At 37.1% G+C, this 26124-nt stretch overlaps 1 protein-coding gene across 1 annotated transcript in view; it reads right to left on the bottom strand.

Annotated features, from left to right (window-relative positions):
* The window catches only part of Ten-a (tenascin accessory), a 596228-nt gene that overhangs the window by 324700 nt on the left and 245404 nt on the right, over nucleotides 1-26124 (bottom strand). The window lies entirely within an intron of this gene.

Raw genomic sequence — 26124 nt, 5'->3', positions numbered from 1 at the left:
ATTAGGATTCCTAATTTTCCGTATCAAATTCCTAATAGCGCCTCACACAGCTTGTCAAACGGGCCTACAACGCCATAGCCTCATCAAACTTCCATAATACTCTTCAATAGTATAAATTATTAAATTCAACGTTTTATAAAATATATTGTCATCAAAGAAGAACACAACAGCTCTCCAACCTTCACGTCAAAAAACCAAATCAACGTTGAGAATTTCCACCCATCATCATCTCTGCAACTTTCTTGATGACTTAATACAAATTAGGCCAACTATAAACATCTGGTGAACTTCTTGTCAACGCAATCTTGCCGAATAAATCTAAAATAACCTACGAACTGTTGACCAATAAATATCACGGACAAATGCATGCCAACGTCAAGTAACTTTTGTCAAGCAATTGGAATGTTTTTCCTTCATATTTTTTATACTAAGCTTTATATTTTGACTTATATCTTTTTACCATATATTAGCAGTTATTGACCTATACTTTAAACTTTGACTACGGCTTTAAGCCATCAACTGTCATTTATAATCACATGACGCCTTCAATTTTAAATGTACTGCTTATGAATCTACCAGTTTTTATGTATCAATCGATTGTATTATATATTCTCATTGAACTGATTTCATATGCCTTCCACTATGTATTAGACATCTATTAATGACTACGGCTTTAAGCCGTACAATCATACGACGTCCTAATCAACAAAGAATTACATATATGTTTATCATTTTATTAGATCTTTTAGTTATTTCATTGAACATTTTATATGTACTACCTATGAATCCACTAGTTTTTAGTATCAATTAAATGTAATGTATATTCTCATAGAACTGACATTTTATGCCTTCCACTATGTATTAGACATCTATTAATGACTACGGCTTCAAGCCACCTTCTTTTACTATAGTACAATCAAACAAGTCCTATTCAACAAAGAACTACATATGTTTTTATCAATATATTAGATTTTTAGTTACTTCATGAACATGTTTATAACAAACGTAAATCTTACCTCTCTTATAATCATCGAACACATTTTTGAATATCTTTAACCAGATGCCTGGTAAAATAATAAGGTTTGTGATAATGACTGAGGATGCCTCACAGTAGGAGGCGAAACATGTCTCATCTGAATAATGTTTTAAAGTAAATGCCAACATCTTGTAATGTATTGAATAGGTGGAAATAAACAAAAAATATTATCCTATATATAGTTTACATACCACTTAGTCGAGCAGCTCTTCTTCTTTTTCTCAATTCTTCCCAACCTAAACATTGCAACATTTTTGTAATGCTACTCTTTTGTCGGATATCACCCAGAACAAATCGAGCTGCTTTTCTTTGGATTTTTTCCAGTTCTTGAATCAGGTAATCCTGGTGAGGAACTTTCACCCCATCAACACAGTAATTAAAACTGAGAGGACTTTTCCTATTTGTGAAACTCACAACCTGCCTTTTAACCCCGTTTATCAACATACCATTGCCTGCTGTCCATCTCACAACATTATTCGAGGTCACGTTGCAGTTGCTCACAATCTTGTAACTTATTTATCACTCTATAGAGAATAACATCATCCGCAAAAAGCCTTACCTCCGATTCCACTCCTTTACTCATATCATTTATATATATAAGAAAACATAAAGGTCCGATAACACTGCCTTGAGGAATTCCCCCCTTAATTATCACAGGGTCAGATAAAGCTTCACCTACTCTAATTCTCTGAGATCTATTTTCTAGAAATATAGCCACCCATTCAGTCACTCTTTTGTCTAGTCCAATTGCACTAATTTTTGCCAGTAGTCTCCCATGATCCACCCTATCAAATGCTTTAGACAGGTCAATCGCGATACAGTCCATTTGACCTCCAGAATCCAAGATATCTGTTATATCTTGCTGGAATCCTACAAGTTGAGCTTCAGTGGACACATTAAATAAGCTCAAAATAAATAATAACCAACCTGAAAGGAGTGAAAGAAATGAACATTCAACAATATTAGAACAGTGTCAAGAAGTCAATCAATTTAAAAAAACCTTTTAACTGGAAGACAAACAGATATTTTTTAGTGTAACAGAGTTTGGAACTTTTAACAACAACTATTCAAAAGAATAGATATAGATTTTAAGTAGGCTAACTATGTATTCATCCTGTCTCATTTCATCAACCCATTAACCACCACATTGTTTTAATATCATTTTAATTCAATTTATATTCAAATAGGTTTTAAGAGGAACAATGTACCTGAAAATAATATACTCAAAAACTTAGTGATTCACCTAAGCTAAACAGCAGCTGAAGATATTCTCAAATAAGAATGAAACATGTACTGTTTATAATTAATTAATTTGCTAAAAAGCAAATAAAAAGTATCAAAAAGGTGGAAGATTTTCAATTACTGTAAGTTTCTGTGATTAGAATTTGATACGGAAAATGAAGCTGATTACTTGCAATAAGTGGTATGTTCCGAGCTGTCAGCGGAGAGATGGCGTGGAATGACATTAGTAGACGAATAAATTTGAGTGGCGTCTTTGAAAGTAGGAAAGATCACAATATGAAGATAAAGTTGGAATTCAAGAGGACAGATTGGGGCAAATATTCATTTATAGGAAGGGGAGTTAGGGATTGGAATAACTTACCAAGGGAGATGTTCAATAAATTTCTAATTTCTTTGAAATCATTTAAGAAAAGGCTAGGAAAACAACAGATAGGGAACCTGCCACCTGGGTGACAGCCCTAAATGCAGATCAGTATTGATTGATGAGATGATTGATTTATTCTGTATAAACAGAAAAACACAAGTGTCCAATCCTACACAACTTTCCCCTAAGTTCTCTGATGGCATCGTCTAGGGAAAGATAGAATATTGCAGGGAAAATTTGGAGACCCCTGTGCAGCACCACTCTGAGGCTCTATTCTAGCCATTTTTTTTTGCTAGTTGTTTTACGTCGCACCGACACAGATAGGTCTTACGGTGACGATGGGACAGGAAAGGGCTAGGAGTGGGAAGGAAGTGGCCGTGTCCTTAATTAAGGTACAGCCCCAGCATTTGCCTGGTGTTAAAATGGGAAACCACGGAAAACCATTTTTAGGGCTGCCGACAGTAGGGTTCGAACCTACTATCTCCCGAATACTGGATACTGGCCGCACTTAAGCGACTGCAGCTATCGAGCTCGGTGACTAGCCATTTTGTTATGCCATATTCAACTCTGATATTATCTCCTGGTATGAGATCAGTTACTAGATTTCATAATTTATCAGTGTCTGACTCGTTGGGTGAAAGGTCAGCGTACTGACCTTCGGTTCAGAGGATCCCGGGTTAGATTTCTGGTCGGGTCAGGGATTTTAACCTTCATTAGTTAATTCCAATGGCCCGGGGGCTGGGTGTTTGTGCTGTCCTCAACATCCCTGCAACTCATACACCACACATATCACTATCCTCTACCACAATAACATGCAGTTACCTACATTTGGCAGATGCTGGCTACCCTCACCAGAGAGTCCGCCTTACAAGGGCTGCACTCGGCTATAAATAGCCACACTAAATTAATAAGTTATCAGAAGAGAACAGTTTTTTATGTAAATAAATATTTTCAATAATTATTCTGCATACACGTATTTTCAAACATTCACCAGTAAATACATAAATTGTTTATTTTCTTTAGTGTAATTTTTCAATTCAGCCCAGAAAAAAAAATCTCAAATGCAGCATAAATTAATGAACACACAATGTGAATGAATTTCTTAAATCTCGACCTTAACTGCATTTGCCAGCTCACTCGCCCTCTATTTGAAGGTGAATTCTTCATGTATAAAATGAAGCAATGCATTCAACTCTAATGATCTTCAGTCATTGGCTTGCCTTGATTAACTCAGACCACTTATACAGTACTGTTACATAAGTGAAGTGACTGGTGATATAATGCCAAAACAGAAAGTAAGTATTCATTACCATCTGCAGCAATATGCGTTCGAATTTAGTGGAAAAATATGGTTATAAGCAGTGGAGTTTTATGCAAATAATTTAGAATAATTTAAATCAGTGATAGATGAACTAAATAAGGATGATGCTCCATCAGATTGAAGTTCTTCAGAAGCTACTTATTGACAGTTTACTAAAATATTAATTATCTTCCATATCTGCAACTTGAGTTTTTTGTGTCTCTCTACAAAGAAATTAGAAACAACTATCTTGTAGACTGAGCTGGTTAATGAGGTGCATGCTTATGAGAAATTTCCTTTGAAGAAGTTTGCAAGACTATATTCTTGTGACAATACTGAGAAGTATAATGCAACAGTTACATTAGTTTGCTTTTGTGTTACAGAGGCAACCATTACTATGATAAAACCTCTTTATTGGGCAGAAAATTCTAAGAATATTCTTAATCACTTATTAATTACTCTCTCAATGATGCAACTAATTAAAGAAATTGTTTCCAGGTTTCCAGTTCATTATCTCTTTACTATTCCCTCCTTTATGAATAAGTACTGTTCTGGCATTTTTGAATACATCTGAATTTCTTAAATATGAGCATAGTATTCAATACACAGCATACTATTTTTGTCACTTTCAACTCCTTTCAGTTTTCTAATAATGACACCAGCTGGCGCAGCTGCAGTATAGATTATTATCCTCGTGAGAGATGCATTTATTTCAGAATCAGTAATTTTAATATCAACTTCTGGACATACTGCATCTTCTGGCTGCATATTTCTTAGATCATTTTCTTTTCCAAATGTGTTTTGAAAGTGGTCAAAAACAGAGGAAACCAGAATTTTACATTGTATATCATTTTGATTTTTAGTAAGATTGCTCACTACTTTGCACCACCGATTAAAGTAATGGTACTGGACAACTTTGTGCAGGTATTTCCTTCAACTTTCCTCTGTGTTCTGTTTAGCTCGGCTTGTAGTGTGTTTTGATTGTAGTATGTCCTACTTGTTGTTTCTTCCTCATGTTGTAATACAAAACAGCTGCATATTTTGGAATTAGGAGAAAAGCAATAGATTTAGCTAAACATTCTGTGAATTAAAGGCATGTGAAGTCAAAAGATGTGAAATCATTGTTATTAATAACAACGGTGATTTTTTTCTTGAATTCTTTAGTAACATCTAATTATTCTTCTTTGCTACTACAATTTCTAAGAGCATTTGTAACTTTGTTGTGTAGCTGACTCACGAGAGTTAGCCAAATTTTTGGTGTAGTTTTTTAAATTTTGATGTGACACTCTCATGATAAGCATCTGCCTGAGCCTTACTCACATGAATTGCTACCTTTCCCACAAATATCACAAGTATTCAATCTGCTTTCTTCTGTACTACCGACTTTAGAGCTCTGAGTGAGGATCAACGTAAGTTCTATCTGTCTTTATGAAAGGTATCTTGTTATTGTTTACATCATGGATCTTGGAAATCACAAAACAAAACTGAAAAAAAAATCACCAAAAACCTCCTTCTTGAATAATTTATGTACAGTGAATGCCACACAAAACTGCTAACTAAAATAAAATCATAAAAATATACATATAACAGAAATCAATACTTCCAAAAATGAGGTTACCATGAACATAACAACAGTGGTTATGTGTTAAAAACTACAAAAGCTGATATACAATATTCTTCTGTGACGGCAAGAAGAACAAATACTATAAAATATCACACATCATTTTAAAGGTTTCTAAAAACAATATAAAAAGGTACCATATTTCAATCCTTAAAACAATGTAGGAATCTTGAAATATAGATAAAACTTGGAAGCTCAGTCTACTGCACTGGTTGTTCAAGTCATCGCCTTCTAAGAGACACAGTGCATAAAGTGAGAATTCATCAATTCCACCATTGACTAAGTTTTGATATTAGAGGGCTAGCTAGTATGTACATTCAGAGTTGTTGATACAATTTGGAACAATTATCTGGGGAAAATGACAATTTTTTTATAAATACATTTTTAGAGAGCTCAGAAGGCAGCAAGGAGGGAGCAAAAATTCAAGGTTTATTTCAGTCACCAATCAATCACCACTGATTTGCATTTAGGGCAGTTGCCCAGGTGGCAGATTCCCTATCAGTTGTTTACCTGGCCTTAAATAATTTCAAAGAAGTTGGAAATGTATAGAATATTCCTCCTTTATAAGTTATTCCAATCTCTAAATCCTCTTCCTATAAAACAAATAGTTGCCCTAATTTGTCCTCTTGATTTCCAACTTCACCTTCATATTATGAAATCATAAAAACACCACTCAACCTTATTCATCTACTAATGTCATTTCATACCCTCTCTCCACTGACAGCCTGGAACATGCTACTTATTACATGTTATATACCTCATGATTAATCCATATTGAAAGTTGTTATGACTTAAGAACCAATGAAGGTATTTATTAATCAATCTATTCAATACTTTTTGTCCACTTATATGTGATTACAAATACATATTAACACTTAACACTTTTAGGACATGTTTTGCCCTTTTTAGGGCATTGTCAGCTGTAATACAATCTTAAAAATATTACACATAATATTAAAAAAGAAGCTAGAAAATTAGCCTTATAACCTTATTATTTAAATTTTGGTACACATAATGTAAAAATGGAAAACATTTGATAAAATCATGGTAAAATGTCAATGGAGCACTGCCTATAGTCATTCTAAAATCATTTGGTCCGAGACTAAAACTTTTTAGGGGCGCACAGCTGTTAACTTGCATCCGGGAGATAGTGGGTTCAAACCCCACTGTCGGCAGCCCTGAAGATGGTTATCCTTGGTTTCTCATTTTCACACCATGCAAATGCTGGGGTTGTACCTTAATTAAGGTCAAGGTCTCTTCTTTCCCACTTCTAGGCCTTTCCTATCCCATCTTTGCCATAAAACCTATCTGTGTTGGTGCGATATAAAGCAAATTTAAAAAAAACAAACTCTAAACGGCTGTTTAGAGGAATGAAAAATACACTGAAATGCTGAATGAACTGGAATGAGCAATGGAATAAAATGTAAGTTTCAATAATATTTAAATATATATATTGTACCAGAAATGCCTACGGCCTGGAACATTGTGTTTTCAATTTGCAAATTATTTGCGATGTGAAGGCGCAAACACTTGAATACAGTGTGCAAGGTAAAGATATGAGAAGAAAAGGAGCTGTAAGCTATGCATGTGAGAGAGAGCACTACATCACAGGCAGGAAACGTGCAGGATGACGTAATCTCCACGTGCAGCCGGATCACTGGTCTAGAATGTACTCAAAGGTTTTTTTATATCTTCTAAACCCTTTCAGATACAAAATAATAAAGCACAACACTGTGAAGCCAATTATTTAAATCTAACCTTGCCAAAATTTCAAGTAAATTGGCCTATGGATTCTCAAGATATTGAGTTGGAAATAAAACACATTTTCCACCAGGAGCAGGCAGCCAGTCTCAACTTCAGGTATAAAAGAGTGGAGACTGGAGAGGTACAAATAGTTGCAATCTACAACTCAACCACTACGGGTCGTCATACGGTCGCCGCGTGCAGGTGTCGAACCTGAGAACTTTGTCACGTTACGCGAAACTGGTCATCGTACTTATAAAATTTCTGCAGTGCTACGGACTTAGAAAAATCCAATGAGTGCCAAGACGAATTCTAATATTTCTCGGTAATATCTCCAAACTTATAAAATTTCAGCAAGTGGTAGAATAAGTGTTTAATCCGGTAACGCCGTGCGGTGCCGTATAGTACCAGTGCGCCTTACTTCTGATTTTCTGATACTGATCCTTACTCGCGCCATAAATCTGGCAATTTCGCTTTACATTGTCAAGGAGATACTCCCTACAATGCTTGACATCAACAAAAGGTTTTATTTGTGTATTTGTTTGTGGCAACAACTGCTTGTAATTTAAGATCATGTTGAGAGGAATAAAAGTGACTGCCCGTCTAAAGTAAGTTGCTTTACTTTGTTTATAAATGTTGACAATACAATTTTGTATCATGTGGTTTATTATCTTGAAATATAAGTCCATGAATTGAAATAACAAGCAATTGATCAGCATTCTTGTGTTAGCTGTTATGACACTAATTATTCCGTTGGCACAGTACGGTACCGCACGGCGCTTACCGTGCCTCTCTGTTTACTTTCTCCTCCTTACTTCTAAAGGTGATTCTAAAGTAACAATTCATACTGTAGTTGCAAATAATTATTTGTGTATGTCATAAAACTCTATAATTGTAGATTTTACTTTAAAAAATTAAACAGCATGACATACTGAACCACTGGAATCTAATTTATTATGTGAGGAAGATGAAGGGCTCGCAGATAACGTTACGGGAGCTCAATTTCGAGCACCAACAGAAATAGTGCTAAAGCAACAAACTCCGCACAGGAGTAGCTAATCCATGTCCGATAATGATTCATGGCCCGGAAAGAGAGCGAAATCATGACCTCATCCACCAGGTACCTGCATGGCAGATGACACACTTTCAGTCCAATTCCCTAGTGTGAAATTTTCCACTTTTCGATATATGATGCCGACCAAAATATTTGAGGTTTCTTTTTACGATGAAATTGTGAACTTCTTGTGCTCTGAAGTCAACAACTACGAGCTTTTCACAAACAAAAAATAACCCGGAAGAAATTAAGATATTCATCGCTATTTTCCTTCTAAGTGGCTATGTCTAAGTGCCACATTCAAAAAAGGGTAGGTGCAATATATTTATTACGATATTTTGGTATTTTGAAGATAAATACAGTTAGTTACACTTCTTTTCTTCTTAGAGTATCTGACACCTTGAGATTCAATGGCCTACATCACTATATCACTCCAATAAACCAATGCCGGAGCTGTACGGCGAACGGATGCGAATCCCGCGGCTGCACAGGATGCGCCGAGTGTAGTGTGGGCGTTTGTGTAAACTGCATTTTGCCATTCTAAACTGGTGAAAAGTGGAAATAGGTGACTAAATAAGAAAAGCTGAAGTCTTTAGTAATATTATTCGCATTTCCTAAAGATACATCACATCTGAGCTAATGTTATTTTCCGGAATTCCCAAAGCGATATCACAAATAAACCTATAAAAACCCATTTCTTCTTTGTTTATTACTCAGTAATTTTTAAGTGATATTTTGTAACAATATTAAGCATTAAATTTCATGGTATTCAAACAAGGTAACAATTTTTATGTTCCAACCAAAAGCTATGTCAAGCGCCGAGCAGTACCATACGGTATCAGGCCCTCATTTAGAAACCAACGATCCAATTTTTAGAAAAATGACTTTTAAATGTTCTCTGATATGTCAATGCTGGGAATATTAAATAAAACTTTAAAAACTGAAAATTGAAAACTCCAGCATTCCCGGGTTAACATTTGACAGTGATAGATTGGAACTTAGTATTTTTCATAACCAAGAGTGGACAATTTTTTCCAAATATTACTTGTTTTTGAACAGTCGTATCAAATAACCTAGTGAATCTTAGGGACATTTTGTAACACTTTTGTGAAATATTAACTCAATTGAAGGGAAATAACACATAATATCACCTTAATATTTGTGTTATTAATAATTAGGAACATTTGATTACATCGTATGTGTGTAGTAAATGAACTGAACTGGCACTTGATAACCCAACAAGCTTCAAACTTCAGGTTTAATTTTAAACCAAGCACAGGTGTTTTTGACTGAGAATAACATTATTCTCATGTGTAAATAGTATGAATTATTTGAACAGTATTTTGAAACCATTACTACTTGAACTGTGCCTCGAAATTGCAATTACCTAAAACTGTGTTTCTAAAAGTAGAATCATTCGAACAGTGTTATGTGCTTCAAAACCATAATTGTTTCAAACTGTGCTTTACTTTCACTCAAAGCCATAATTATCTCAAAGTGTGATTCTTCTTTTGAATTTTACGTGACAGACTGTGATTCACAGTGCGATTCTAAGTACTGTTCACTAATATTCACTCGATCAGTTTGTGCTATTTTAACACTCACAATTTATTGTCAATTGAACTTTCTCGTGTCTTCACAATTAGTATGTGACACCAGAAATCTTGACCGAGTGTTTAACCCTCATATCAACCTAATACTTGACTTGACGTGGGAGATGTTACGTGGTACAGTGTGGGAAATGGAACGTGGTACAGCGTGGGATTAAACGTGGTACAACGTGGGAGATGGTATGTGGTACAACATGGTGCTCACGACATCGAAGGAGTTCCAGATGCTGTTCGTAGAACTGCATTCATCAGTTCCAGAGTCATGAACATTCAGGTGATATGAGTGCATTTAACAGCAAACTTTTTGAACTTTTAAAGACAGTGATTACTTTGAAATCACTCACATATGCTAAATAGCACTAGTCAATTATGAACTTCATGAAAAGTCACTCTATTCTTTTCAAGTGCTAATTTAATTTCAAGTTCTAAGTTAAACAGACTTTAGGAAATTTAAAGTAATATTCTTTAGTAAGACTGAAGGTATTTCAAATAACAATGTGAAGTGATTACCCTAGAAATACTGTAGGCATTACAAGTGAATAATCTAGAAAGACTATAGGCATTACAAGTAAATATTCTAGAAAGACTGTGGTCATTACAAGTGATTATTCTAGAAAGACTATAGGCATTACAAGTGATTATTCTAGAAAACTCTAGAGAACTACAAAGCAATATTTACTTTACAAAATTAATGAAGAGAATTAGTTTATTTTCAATTTTCATTCATCACAAGAATTTATCAGGAATCACAATATTTATTGAAACATTCAAGAATAAATATAACAGAGGAGATTTCCAATTAATTTCTAATTTCCAATGCGAGATAATAATAAAGTTATTTATGCGCCAAGCCAGTTGAATAAATTTAAGTTTTGCAAAATAACATCTATTATTTCACTCTGCAAACTCCTTTCTCTGTACTGGCTCCTAAGAACTGAACACTCCCTAAGACCATTCTCATGCTACTTATTCCTACGACTTTTCCTGGTACAATATATAAAATAAGAGTTTTGTCTGTACATTACTCAGAATTTAAAAAGAATGGTATTTCTGTATTGGTCATGTCTACAGTAAGAAGGAAATGCAATTTTTAATCACGTGAAAATGGCTGAATATAATTTAATGAAAATCAGTATGTAAAGTCAGATAATAAGGCACTACAATCTAGGCTATAAATAATTTTTATCACTCTGGGTGAAATGGTAGTTTAGGGCAAACCTAACATGTAATTCTCAAATACCTATGTTATTAGTGGTTCTATCGACTCATATTACATAACCAAAGTTATAGAATTTTAGATCATTCATGTCCTATACGTTTTTGCTGTAGTGATTACAATAACCAAGATATTCATGATTTACACCTTTGTTACGAAGTCCTTATCAATCCCGAACTATGAGAAAATGGCTCGATAGAATTTTAAAAAATTGATATGTTAAGTTGGAAATACGGTACTACAGTGTAGGCTATAAATGGGTGAAATGGTAGTGTAGGGGAAGGCCCAACCTTCAGTTCTCAGATGAATTGTTGCTTAGTCCAAATCAACACTGAACACAGTTAACATGGAGTTGTTCAATTGTGTTAACTGGCAATGGTGGTGGTTTCTGTCATGATTGTCTTAAGGTTAAAAGCCTCGTGCTCATCAGCCATATTGATAAGAATAATTGTGAAGATGACTATATATCTGTACATATTTTTCTACTCTATTGAACTTTCTTTTTAGTGTGTTTTGTTTTCTTTATTCTTCTCTACTGTTATGTAAAAGCCTCCGTGGCTCAGACGGCAGCGCGTCGGCCTCTCACCGCTGGATACCGTGGTTCAAATCCCGATCCCTCCATGTGAGATTTGTGCTGGACAAAGCGGAGGCAGGACAGGTTTTTCTCCGGATACTCCGGTTTTCCCTGTCATCTTTCATTCCAGCAACACTCTCCATTCTCATTTCATAGCATCTATCACTCATTAATAAATCACTTTGGGAGTGGTGACCCCATCGTACTAATAGCCTATATCTGCATCATTCATTACATCCCTGACCCGGTCATTGACTGGAAAACAGGTTGTATGTTTACATTTACATTTACTGATATGTAAAATGGTATTACCATTAATAAAGTATTATTATTAAAATAAATAAAAAAGTCATGAAGGAATGATTGCTTGAAGAATAAGGCAGGAGGAAGTCATGAAAGGAGGACTCCCTTTATATTGGATGCCCTGATTTCAGAGAGTTGGAAGAAAACTAAATATGAATGGCTATAATATTTAAAGCCCATAAAACTAATCAATAATAACATTGTATTGACTATTATTTGTTGTTGTGTGCTTTGTGTCTACTGTTGCCTCTCATGTCCAATAGATGGCATTATTGCTGTTTGTCATGTAAGCTAAGGGAGTTATCTATCCGAATAGAACAGCCTGCCTAAATATTGGCAGGAAGTAACTAGGGAGTTAGATAAGTTTCTTTTTATAGCATGCCATTCTTCTGATTCATGCATGGTTTGATAACCACTGGTATGCGACACACTTGTTCATCACAGTATTCCAGCTATTCTCTCCCTGACATGTTATATGTTATTGTTATAGGAATGGGGAGGTTGCTCATTTAACGGACAGTGGCAGAACAGTGTTCAGGGCTGTTTGTGCCTGGGTCATTCCAGCAGCAGAGTAAAGTACTGTTTGTAAAAAGTGAGAAACTGTGCCATTTTGAATTTGATTGAGCATTTCATAAGACAGCATTGCTTTTAACTGCTGCATTCCAGTCTGTTAATATTGTATTCTAACGAGAATTCGATTGCAATTGTTTTATTTTAGTTGGAATTAGCCTTGGTGTACTGTCTTCTTTTGTTCTCTTCTTTGATTCTGCTGACTCTCTAAAACTCTCTAAAATTTATCTTTATGACATTATAATGAAAAACACCCAACTCAACTGTGACTGGCAGCAGGCATGGGGACCTGCCATCATAATGAAAACTCCCCAACTTGATTGTGACTGGCAATAGGCAAGAGTGCCTGACAATACAATGAGAACTCCCTAAAATGGTCTTCACATGAGAAACAACGTATGGCAACCTTCCCGTTGTGTTTCTTCAGTAACACTAAGACCTATGTAATTTAATAAAATCTTATTCGCGACATGTATACTACTTCATTTAGAAACCTGTATGCAATGTAGAATTCCGTAGCAAAGCATCGGTACATCTGCTAATTATGTTTAAATGTTAATGTATTTATGAATAAATTGCACTACAATGGTAAAGAAAAACCACACACTCCTGACTACCCCAGAACTTTATTTAGGTATGATACTCCAACTTAACTGTATTATTTACCCCAGCGAGTTTGTTTGCATATCTCATTTTGTCACCCAGTGAACCTTAATGCATAAATAGGCAAGTAAAATAAGAAAGCAAGCCCCCATATTCTCTCGACTACCGCTCAGTGTCGGCAGTTTGTTTGGAGGATACAACAGAGTGGAAAGAAAGACATTTCAGAAGTGACACTTCAACTTCCAGACAGTGGATGAAATACATTGCAGTGGATTGAAATCGTATTACATTAGATGTGGGTAGAAACTGATATACAATGGCACTTGGGGAACAACAAATGACATTACCTTTTTATTGGAAAAGTTCAACTCTTCCAGCTCCCAAGTCTAGTTATACAATGACTATCTGATGAAAATAATCTATATAACAGATGCAATAAAGCTCCACTTCTTCAGAGCGAATGTCTCAAAAAACAGCATCATTTTATATTTGGGTATATGAGGTCATGTTATAAATATTACAATCTGACATGTTTCAACCTTGCCACCAAGCTCATCTTCAGAGCAATAACAATGAAATGGCAATTGTCACTGCATAGTAACTGGAGTCAAGATAGAAAGATCCTGTCAAAAATGTAGTTCATTCCAGACAAGATTTTGAACAGTACTGTCTTCTTGCACCCTGATGCCTTCCATCTGCCTGAGATATGTTGATGACACATCTGACATTTGGCCCCAGGGTGAACACAGATTATCCAGGTTTTGGATTACTTTAACAGCTCACCTGTACATCACAATATTAAATTTACCATGGAGACTGAACATGGAAGATGTTTGCTGTTCTTGATGTTCTGGTATTGAGGTAATTTGATGGAAGTTTAAGTTGTTCAGTTTACTGTAAACCCACTCATTCTAATAGATATCATTATGGGTCCTCTCATCATAATTCTTGCCAAGTGTATGCTATCTTTAACACCCTTATCACCCAAACAAAGGAGGTTTTTGAGGAGGATAAATTAAATGGTGAATTTGAGTTCCCAAGCAGAACATTCCTGAGCAATGGCTATTCATTTAAACAGACTAATGCAGTGCTACATCCTAAGTTGAAATACAGATCATCAAGAGATGCTCCTCTTATGACTTCAGCATTCTTGTCGTATGTACAGTCTGTCAATGACAGGTAGAGATTCAATTCATGAGATGTGATAACGGAAATTTTTGATTTTCAACTTTTCTTTGAATATTCAAGTTCATAATTGACCTATTTGGTCCCAAAAGTATGTTTTCTGAATTGCAAAATAATGCAAAATCAAGCTAACTAATGATTTTTTTTGTTGCAAATTCTGCATTTGACCTTGGAAATGCATTTTTATCATGCCAATACACTCTGGCAGGCACATGGTAGTTTGTGAATAGAGCCTGCTTCACAGCACCAGCATGTTTTGGTTCACATCCTTTGTGCTATGCAGTGTAGCAGTGTTCCCGATATAGCAGTTACGTCTTTACGATCTTGTTAAAGTACTTTTTTCAGCTATAACTTTACTAATATTTTGTTTTGAATTAATATTTAGCAGAGTTTTAAATCCCTGTAACAACAAAAATAGGTATTTCTCAAAAGACAGCACTGGAATTCTGTAACATTTGTTCTGATGTTTTATAATTTTTGGTATACTTAAGCTGGTAGCATTACCCACACCAGCTACTCAAGCCATGCTTGGACCATGCCACTCTTCAGCACTCACTAAGACCTCACAGACCATGTTGTTCTTTTAAGTTTAATTCCCAGGTTCAGTGACTGATGTGTTTAAATTTTAAGTGAAAAGAAGCGTGACTAGGTGCAACACCTAAGACTGGTGTATTCACGGGCAAGTGAATTCAGTCAGGAGGGGTTTTACATGAACGATAAATATATATTGATGTGTAAATTTTGTGACAAAAGGCTGGAGTTTGAAAGATGGAACACAGTGATGAAACACATTGCTAGTGATAACCACAAGTACTGCAATCAGCAGGGATCATTGAAGTGGCAGTTATCCATGGGATATTCGATCACACAGGCAAAGAAGTCAGAAGAAGATAAAATTAATTTATTATCGACGCAACTGAGGCATTCTTGAGTACTGGGACTAGCAGTGAGAAGTTAGACAATTCCAAGATGTGGGTGTGGTTATCCAAGTACATGAAAAGTAGCAGAGACTTACTATCTGTCAACTGAATTTGGGAGCATTACATTCCTATTGTAGGGGATAAAAAGCAAAAAAGAGTTGAATATGAGCATTCAAGATAAACAAATCTCTTTTGTTCTTTGCAATGAAACTATGGACAAGTCAGGGAACTGTGCTTTTAATGGATTGTTTCGCCTTTTGGAAGCAAGGAAAAGCCAGGATATGTGATGCCAGTGTATTGATCGAAAAAGCCATGGGTGCCACGTGCTCACAAAGTGTTGTGGATACCCTGAACAAGAATGATGTTCAATTGAAAATGTTTTGGGCATAGTTACTGATTTGGCTCACTATATGGGTGCACATGCAAATACTTTAAGGGGGCTGGTTGGTGACAGCCTTGATCATTTGTAATGCTGAGCTCACAAAGTTAATCTTGTAGCCATATGTGGCGGTGCAACCTCAATGAACTTTACTTGGCAGTTCCAAAAACTACGTTCGCTTTCCTAAACACTAGACAAAAGAAACACATGTATTTTGAATTTCTTTGTGACAGATAAGACAACGTCTCAGGGAAGATCAAATTGTTTCTAATCCCTGTGCAGATGAGGTAGAATACTTGGTTCTCAAGTCTGCGCTCTACATTCAAGAACATCTGAATGAAATTGTTCACATTATGGATAATACGAGAGCCTCTGTGGCTCAGGCAGCAGTATACTGGCCTCTCGCTGCTGGGTTCCGTGGTTCAAATCCCGGTCACTCCATGTGAAATTTGTGGTGGATGAAGCAGAGGTGGGACAGGTTTTTCTCCGGGTACTCTGGTTTTCCCTGTCATCTTTCATTCCAGAAACACTCTCCAATATCATTTCATTTCATCTGTCATTCATTAACCATTGCCCCAGAGGAATGCGACAGGCTTTGGCAGCCGGCACGATTCCTATCCTCGCTGCTAGATGGGGCTTCATCCATTCCATTCCTGATCCAGTCGAATGACTGGAAACAGGTTGTGGATTTTCATGGATAATACGAGTGAAGAGAACAATGGTGTTTCATTTGTGAATAATATGAGTATTAGTGAGCTAGCTATCACAAGAGCTCAAGTTCAGTTTGTAGCAAACAATTGCAATTGGATCATGGCTTTAATTACATCGTTAGAAAGTAATAGCTACCCTATAGCTCATACTCTCAGAGTATTGCAGAACATGCTGGATATGCTGACTAGGGAAGTGTTTACCCTTGAGCTTAATACTTATTTCTATGAACGTTCACAATACAGGCCGATCCAGCTTTTATGTCACACCATGAAGATATTTGAATGGGTTATTGATAACATAGTTTTTATTACAACAAACCAGTGTGGCTTTGTCAAAGGGTGTGGAACGATGGATGCCATTCACACTGCTCAGTTGCTTTTGGAGATACATCATGAGAAGGCCATACCTGTCCACATGCCATGTCTCGATCTGAAAAGGACCTTTGATCATGTCTCTCGTGAGCTCATTTAGAACACCTTATGATCCCATAATGTCCTTGAAGCATACGTCCAATGGATCCAACTATTATATCACAATGTTTCCAGTAGGGTCAGATGTGCAGTGAGTACATCTCCTCCTTTTATCATCATTGTCGGAGTACATCAAGGATCTGTGATTTCACCCTTACTGTTTGTCCTCTGCGTGAACACAGTAACATCTGACGTCCAGTCACCTCATCCATGGATTTTCCTGCATGCCGACGATGTCTTCTTGGCAAACACATAACGGAAAAACCTCGAAGGGCAAACATGACAATGGAATGATCAGCTCAACCAATTCGGACTTCGCCTAAATACCAAGTAGATGGAATATATGGAATGTGGATGCCAAACTGATGGAACAATCAGCATTGGTGGAAATGATCTGAATAAAGTGGAAAACTTCAATTACCTTGGCTCCTTTATATGCATTGATGGTGACGGTGTTCTGGACGGTCATTAACGTGCAAAACACCACTCAGATGAAGTGGTGCCAAGTGACTGGGGTCCTATGTGATCGACGGATGCCCCTACGTCTTAAGTTGAAGATGTACAGTGGATAGGAAAGGCCTGGGAGTGGGAAGGAAGTGGGTGTGGCCTTAGTTAAGGTACAGCCCCAGCATTCACCTGGTGTGAAAATGGGAAACCATTGAAAACCATCTTCAGGGCTGCCGACAGTCGGCTTTGAACCCACTATCTCCCGGATGCAAGATCACAGCTGCGCGACCTTAACCGTACGGCCCAACAAGATTCTAACTGTAGATGATACACAGACAGAACTGAGAAAATTGCTAAATTCTGCTCCAGTTAGTCCACAAGTATTCTTTGAGGGCTGCACCATCTTCCAGAAAATAGTAAAAGAAGAAATGTCCTGGTTGGATACCAGTTCATTGAATATTTGCAGTCTTTTGTGCTCCCTGAAACAGGACTATCCCAAATTTACAGTGACTGTTCCATAAGCTGTGTGGTACCCTATGTCAAATATGGATGCTGAGCACTCTATGTCTCATTATAGTGTGGTGGTTAGTAACCTTGGGAGATGGCTGAAACTAGAGAATGAAAAAAGTTTCATGATGGAAACTCTACTTTATATCTAGAAGGTATGTTTAGTGCATTTTCAATTAAAGGACCTAAAACAGGGTAATTCTATTTACACCTTTTGGTCATCTTTTTCTGACCAGCTTGTGATTGAAGATATCCCAAGCAATATGGCAACAGTTGAATAGTATAACACAATGATTGTTAACATATAAGAATTGCATTTGTGTAAACTTTTGTGTAAATATATGTAAATACATAAAGCATTAAAAGCTCAATAAGTAAATGTTCATTATTTTCATCTGCAATAGATATGTGACGATTACCATTTAATAACACCACAAAGTTTCCTATAACACTGAACTCATATTTTTAAAACAAATTTTATGAAATGAACCACTTTCACAGATTTTCACATATAGGATTAGCAACATTCTCAGAAGGCTTAAGATCATCATAGGCAAGTCTCTATTATCGTTTAAAGATCCTATTGGTTTAAACTGTGCTGGAATAGATATGATTCCTTGTTCCCGTGGATCTTGGTTTATAATGGGCAAACTAGAAAAGCAGCAAACATAGAAAAGCAGCAAAAAGGGTTAAGGAAGATCACAGTCACTTTCATGTTTGACCAGTGGCAGCGATTGGGAATTAGAAGTGGAGGGGGAGGCACAAAAATGTATAGACAACAAAATGTACCAGCAGAGGGTGTGGGGGATATAGGTAGGGGTAGAAAATAAAATTGAAAAAAATCAGCTATAAAACTGTAAATTTTTTATACTCTCTTACCGAATTTTAACAATGAATGCAATAATGATAGTTCATTGAGATTTTCATTCAGAGCTGACTAAGATGGTTTGGGCACATAAAGCGAATGAGCGACGAAAGAATGCCAAAAAAGGTGATGGAAATGCAAATCCAAGGAAGGAGAGGCCGTGGACGACCACGATTGAGATGGAAGGATACCATCCAACGCAGCATTATAGAAAGAAACCTGGACTGGGACACAGTGTTGGAGGAGGAGTGGTGGAAAGACCGAAGCAAGTGGAGAGGAACCATATTTGCCCCTACCCGGCTACAGCTGGATAAAGGGAAATGATGATGATGATGATGATGATGATGATGACTACTATACAATAAAACTTTCACCAAAGAAACATTTATACACAATTATTAAAATTAAATAGAACCACAGTGTGATTATACAATTAAAAAGTCATTTAATATTTGACTACATACTAATAAAGTAACAGACACTAGACAGAACTGCACAGACACACTGACTGAGTGAGACTGCCAGACTGACGAATGCGCATGTCAAGCACGTGAATGTCCACGACCTGGGCAAAAATATACCCCTGCTACCCTTCCTCATAGCACATGCTACATGCTACTGCAAAAATCTTTTCTACTTGCTGTGGCGCTGTATGAATTGGTTAGACACGACGAATGACATTTTGTGCACATTTCTGCTAAGAAAATTTTTTAAAAATTGAAGAAATTAAAGGAAAGAATTAGGTGATAAGACAACAGGGTTTGAATTTTTTTAATATTTCTATAATTCCTAGTTTTAGGTGGCTAAAATGGAATAAAACTTTAATTTTTCTCCATAATGTGTGGGGAGAAGCCAACTGCTCCCCCCACCTCCCAATCGCTACTACTGCTACAGCCAGAGAAGTCTGCTGTGACAGAGCATGCCATATATAATGACCATAGAATTATTTTTGATGAAATATCTGTCATCTGTAACAGGAAATGTTTTACACTAGCATCATTTGTGAGGTGGAAGAAATTGGTGAACATCCAAATAATTTTAACAAAGGGGATGGCTATATACTGAGTAGATCATGGCTGCCCTCCATAATTAAGTATTCAATACCATTCTCCTTGACTCTGGAGGCCCTGGAATAAACTACACTCCTGACAGGGTCTTTCTATCTGAGTCTAATAAGAAAACTTCCTTCAATCAATGAATCAATCAAGCAATACTGATCTGCATTTAGGGCAGTCGCCCAGGTGGCAGATTCCCTATCTGTTGCTTTCCTAGCCTTTTCCTAAATGATTTCAAAGAAATTGGAAATTTATTGAACATCTCCTTTGGTAAGTTATTCCAATCCCTAACTCCCCTTCCTATAAATGAATATTTGCCCCAGTTTGTCCTCTTGAATTCCAACTTTATCTTCATACTGTGATCTTTCCTACTTTTATAAACGCCATTCAAACTTATTCGTCTACTAATGTCATTCCATGCCATCTCTCCGCTGACAGCTCGGAACATACCACTTAGTCAAGCAGCTCTTCTTCTTTCTCTCAATTCTTCCCAACCCAAACATTGCAACATTTTTGTAACGCTACTCTTTTGTCGGAAATCACCCAAACAAATCGAGCTGCTTTTCTTTGGATTTTTTCCAGTTCTTGAATCAGGTAATCCTGGTGAGGGTCCCATACACTGGAACCATACTCTAGTTGGGGTCTTACCAGAGACTTATATGCACTCTCCTTTACATCCTTACTACAACCCCTAAACACCCTCATAACCATGTGCAGAGATCTGTACCCTTTATTTACTATCCCATTTATGTGATTACCCCAATGAAGATCTTTCCTTATATTAACACCTAGATACTTACAATAATCCCCAAAAGGAACTTTCACCCCGTCAACGCAGTAATTAAAACTGAGAGGACTTTTCCTATTTGTGAAACTCACAACCTGCCTTTTAACCCCGTTTATCAACATACCATTGCCTGCTGTCCATCTCACAAGATTTTCGAGGTCACGTTGCAGTTGCTCACAATCTTGTAACTTATTTATCACTCTATAGAGAATAACATCATCCGCAAAAAGCCTTACCTCCGATTCCACTCCTTTACTCATATCATTTATATATATAAGAAAACATAAAGGTCCGATAATACTGCCTTGAGGAATTCCCCTCTTAATTATTACAGGGTCAGATAAAGCTTCACCTACTCTAATTCTCTGAGATCTATTTTCTAGAAATATAGCAACCCATTCAGTCACTCTTTTGTCTAGTCCAATTGCACTCATTTTTGCCAGTAGTCTCCCATGATCCACCCTATCAAATGCTTTAGACAGGTCAATCGCGATACACTCCATTTGACCTCCAGAATCCAAGATATCTGCTATATCTTGCTGGAATCCTACAAGTTGAGCTTCAGTGGAATAATCTTTCCTAAAACCGAATTGTCTTCTATCAAACCAGTTATTAATTTCACAAACATCTAATATAATCAGAAAGAATGCCTTCCCAAAGCTTATATACAATGCATGTCAAACTTACTGGCCTGTAATTTTCAGCTTTATGTCTATCACCCTTTCTTTTATACACAGGGGCTACTATAGCAACTCTCCATTCATCTGGTACAGCTCCTCCGACCAAACAATAATCAAATAAGTACTTCAGATATATTACTATATCCCAACCCATTGTCTTTAGTATATCGCCAGAAATCTGATCAATTCCAGCCGCTTTTCTAGTTTTCAACTTTTGTACCTTATTGTATATGTCATTGTTATCATATGTAAATTTTATTACTTCTTTGGCCTTAGTCTCCTCCTCTGCCTCGACATCATCCTTGCAACCAACAATCTTTACATACTGCTGACTGAATACTTCTGCCTTTTGAAGATCCTCACATAGTTTCTATGGACTGACAATTGCCATTTCATTGTTATTGCTCTGAAGTTGATCTTCATAGAAAGGCTGAAATGGGTCAGCTTATAATATTTACATTGCCTAATATCCTCAACGTACATTTATGTTATTTAGTGGTCTGAAATTCTGCATTTTAAGATCTCACAAATACGCAGGGGCGGCCGTACCTTATGTGCTGAAGTGCTGCGGCACATTGCCTATTTGAAAAATAAAATTACTTGAAAAATATTATTTACAATCAAATACAGTGCATTGAAAAAGATGTCAGCCAAAGAATAGGAAATTATTTAACTCCCCTCACAACCAGGTAACTACTCGTGCACTCCACGCTGACTGGCTGTGCGATCACAGCTCAGTGAGAATTTCTAAGATTTTAGCCAGAAACCAGGAACTCTGCCTTTTGCGCATGTATGCCCAACTTTTACGATAGGCTGTGGAAACAACAGCCAAGACATCACTTCACAGCGATTCTTCGTTCGAACACAGTGAGGCAACACTTGCATAACGACCGATATGAGAACGTGGCAGGTGGCACCCTCTTGACTCAGCGGTAGTATTTAAGAGGGGATCGCTCAAAGCAAACGGAAAAACAAAATACTGTAGAGCTGTTCTGACCAGGTCTTTTAATACCAAAGAGGATAGAATACTACCAACTTGCCTATACCATACCCACATTTGTAAATTGATGAACTATGAAATTTGTACTTTTTATATTGTCAAAATAAGGACATGATATTACGATTTTCTTTAGTTAAAATGTCTACTTTATAAATGTCACTATCAAAACATAACATGTAGTTTTGCATTACGACATTGCTGGTTTTATTTCAATGAAATTGGTAACATTGGGAAGTTCTGTTTTTGCGCGCTCACACCAAGTGTTTGAGTTGGTGAATATTTTGCCATTGCAGGTGTTATTGTGTGTTTAATTATATAGTTTTTTTATGGAGAATGTGTATATGTGTTGGGGTTGTCTGCATGTTTGTTTAGGTGTGGAAAAATCAGTGGAGAGCCTCTTGAAAACCACATACTGGTATGTTTCTAAATATTTACATTTTTTGGAGTGGGGATGGGTTACAGCACACAACTGATTTTTTGCACCAGCCACCACTGCAAATAAGTCTACCTGCAATTACCAAAGATGCCTTCTTGACATAGTTCAATGAGAAAACCACCAAAATATATCTGAAAGACTAGCTCATTGTCACCTGTGATCTCAATTGAAACGTCAGACATAGGAAGGAAGAAGCAACCCAAGGTAGACATGGATAGGGAGGAAAGAACAATGACCATCAGTGAATCCATTCATGTGATTTGGTCATCAGTGGTAACAAAAGAACAATTTAAAAAGAAACTAGTAGTTTATGCGACTGTTGGTATCATGATCATAACCTCAGACCTCCTGTTTTACGTGGAATCTGAACCACTGAAACATGACTTCTCATTTAACAAATAAGCATGTTTCACATTTAATAACGTAATGCAGCAGCACAAAAGCAATGAAGATTAGCTATAACCTCATCGGATGCCAAGACCTGGAAGATATGCTACACACTAAAGTTATAATGTACCAAAAAAAAAAACTGTGATAAAATTACTACTAATAATCTGCAGGTTATGTGCCAAGCTACTGAAAACTGAATAAGCTGCAAGAACAGGATTAACGAGGATCAAACGAAGGCACTGCAAAGAGTAGGAGGTTGACATTGTAGCTCACATACAACCGCTTCTTATCAACACAGTCGAAGAAAACTAGATGAAAGTGAATGATGCTGCTAACAAATTTGAGCATGTCATTCTTGAAATACCAGGATGAGGATGGATAAAGAAAGATACATGGCTTTGAAATAATGACACCATAGAGAAATGGTTACAACATGAGTTTCTCAAGAACCAAACATTATCTCACTGGATCACGTACATATCATAGGAAGGTGAAGAATATCATAACAATGACAAAAGCCACTCAGTATGCATACCTTCCTGAGAAGTGAGTACAATATCTAATGACTCATCAAATCACGACATCACGTGACTAAAGACACCCAACATTTCTATGGCATCTATGATGTACCTATTTGCTGGTTGACTGGAAGAAAGTGGAAGAACATTGGTGGAGCCACTTCAACAAGATCTCAACTTAGAAATTCATATAATCTCAAATACCAAATGTCAATGCCATCATAGAACTCATCACATAAATCATTTCTCCCTAAGTCTAGACTGCTTTTAAGCAAATGAAGTCGAGAAAGGTTATTGTATTAAGACAACCTTGCTAAACTATGGTGCTCATGAAGACTAGGGGCTACAGGCTAGTTAATATTACTCTTCAATCAAGTTATTATACAGAAATGAACACCAACCGATGGCAACAGAGCATCATGGTATCAATCTTCAAAAAGAAGTGAAGTCCCATCAAATGTAATTATTGCCCTATCTGACTTCTGCACCATATGATGAACGCATTCTTGAGAGATTTGCAAGATCACCGAAATGGATTTGTAAAAAACTGCAGCAATGCATTCTATATAACATAGCTTCTAGTTGGTAAACATTGTGAGAAAAATGAATCATTCATCATGCATAATCCTCAATTTCAAGACCTTCAATCATGTATTAGATGTTCAAACTTGGCTAAATATTCAATAAATTAGTGACCTGGAGTACCTGCTTAGGTGCAAATGCTTTATGCAGTATCAAGAAACTTGTCTAAGCCCTTGCTGGAGTGATGGACACTTCTCACAAGTAATTTTATGTGACTATATTGATATTATGGTTATAGCCACAGAACCCCCAGTTTTATGCAGAATCCAAACGAGAGGGATATGACTTGTCATTTCAAAAATTCCCGATACATTACTTGGGATTTGAATCGCAACTGCCTGGATGAAAAGCTAGCACCTATTACATTCAGTCATCATGACCCCCCATCCCCAACCTTGTTGCATTTGGTAAAGGGAGATGATGATGATGAAGATGATGATTATTACACACATCAAAAAAGTGTTGCATCACCTCGGTTCCAAGATCATGTTTCGATTCAAACTGTACACAACAGGCTGCATGATGTGCACCTTCACTCCCGATGTTCATGGAGTGAATGTTTATAATGCATCAAGAACACAATCCCTTTGACTGTTCCCTGATGTCACTAAACCTGCCCAAAGATGTAAACAACTATGCATGAGCAGGGCCTATTAGACAGAGTGCATACGACAGCTGATCAGTTCCAGTCATTCCACCAGGAAGGAGGCACACTGCTCATGTTGTCTGTAGTTCTGCCATGTCTAGAAGGTCAATACCACAGTTTGATGAGATCCGCATTGTTACGTTGTGTCAGGAGGGGCTCTAACAACTCAAGTTTCCAGACGTCTGCGAGTGAACCATAGCGATGTTGTTCGGATATGGAGGAGGTACACAGATACAGAAACCGTCAATGACATGCCTCGCTCAGGTCGCCCAAGGGCCATGACCGCTGCTTACGGATTTCAGCTTGCAGGAACCCTGAAAGCAACACCACCATGCTGAATATTGCGTTTCGTGCAGCCACAGGACATCGTCTTTTGATTCAAACTGTACACAATAGGCTGCATGATGTGCACCTTCACACCCGATGTTCATGGAGAGGTCCACCTTTGCAACCTAGACACCATACAGCAGGGTACAGATGGGTCCAACAACGTGCTGAATGGACCCATCAGAATTGGCATCACATTCTCTTCACAGATGCCTTCAACAAGACAATCGTTGGAGATGTGTTTGGAGGCAGTCTGGTCAGGCTAAACGTCTTAGACACACTGTCCAGTAAGTGCAGCAAGGTGGTGGTACCCTGATGTTTTGGGGTGGCATTATGTGGGGCCAATGTATGCCACTGGTGGTCATGGAAGGTGCTAAAATGGCTGTACGATACAGAAATAACATCCTCCAACCTATAGTGCAACCATATGGGCAGCATTTCAGAGAGGTACTTGTCTTCATGGACGACAATTCTCGCCCTCATCGTGCACATCTTTTGAATGAGTTCCTTCATGATAACAACATCACTTGACTAGAATGGCCAGCACATTCTCCAGACATGAACCCTATCGAACATGCCAGGGATACATTGAAAAGGGCTGTTTTTGGACGAGATGACCCACCAACCAATCTGAGAAATCTACGTCGAATCGCCGTTGAGGAGCAGGACAATCTGGACCAACAGTGCCTTGATGAACTAGTGGACAGTATGCCATGATGAATACATGCATGCAACAATGCAAGAGGACATGCTACTGGGTATTAGAGGTACTGATGTATGCTGCAGTTGGGACCACAACTTCAGGAAGGCTAGCTGTATGATTGTACAACTTGCAATGTGTGGTTTTCATGGGCAATAAAGAAAGCTGAAATGTTGTTTGTGTAAATCTCTATTCCATTTGTCCATTCAGGACCTCTTAGCACCAAGGTGATGTAAAACTTTTTTTGATGCGTGTAAACTAAATTCTCAAACCAGGTTAATGG

This window comes from Anabrus simplex, chromosome 1 (assembly GCF_040414725.1).
Source record: "Anabrus simplex isolate iqAnaSimp1 chromosome 1, ASM4041472v1, whole genome shotgun sequence".
Classification (NCBI taxonomy): Eukaryota; Metazoa; Arthropoda; class Insecta; order Orthoptera; family Tettigoniidae; genus Anabrus; species Anabrus simplex.
This window is presented reverse-complemented; position numbering and strand designations above follow the sequence as displayed.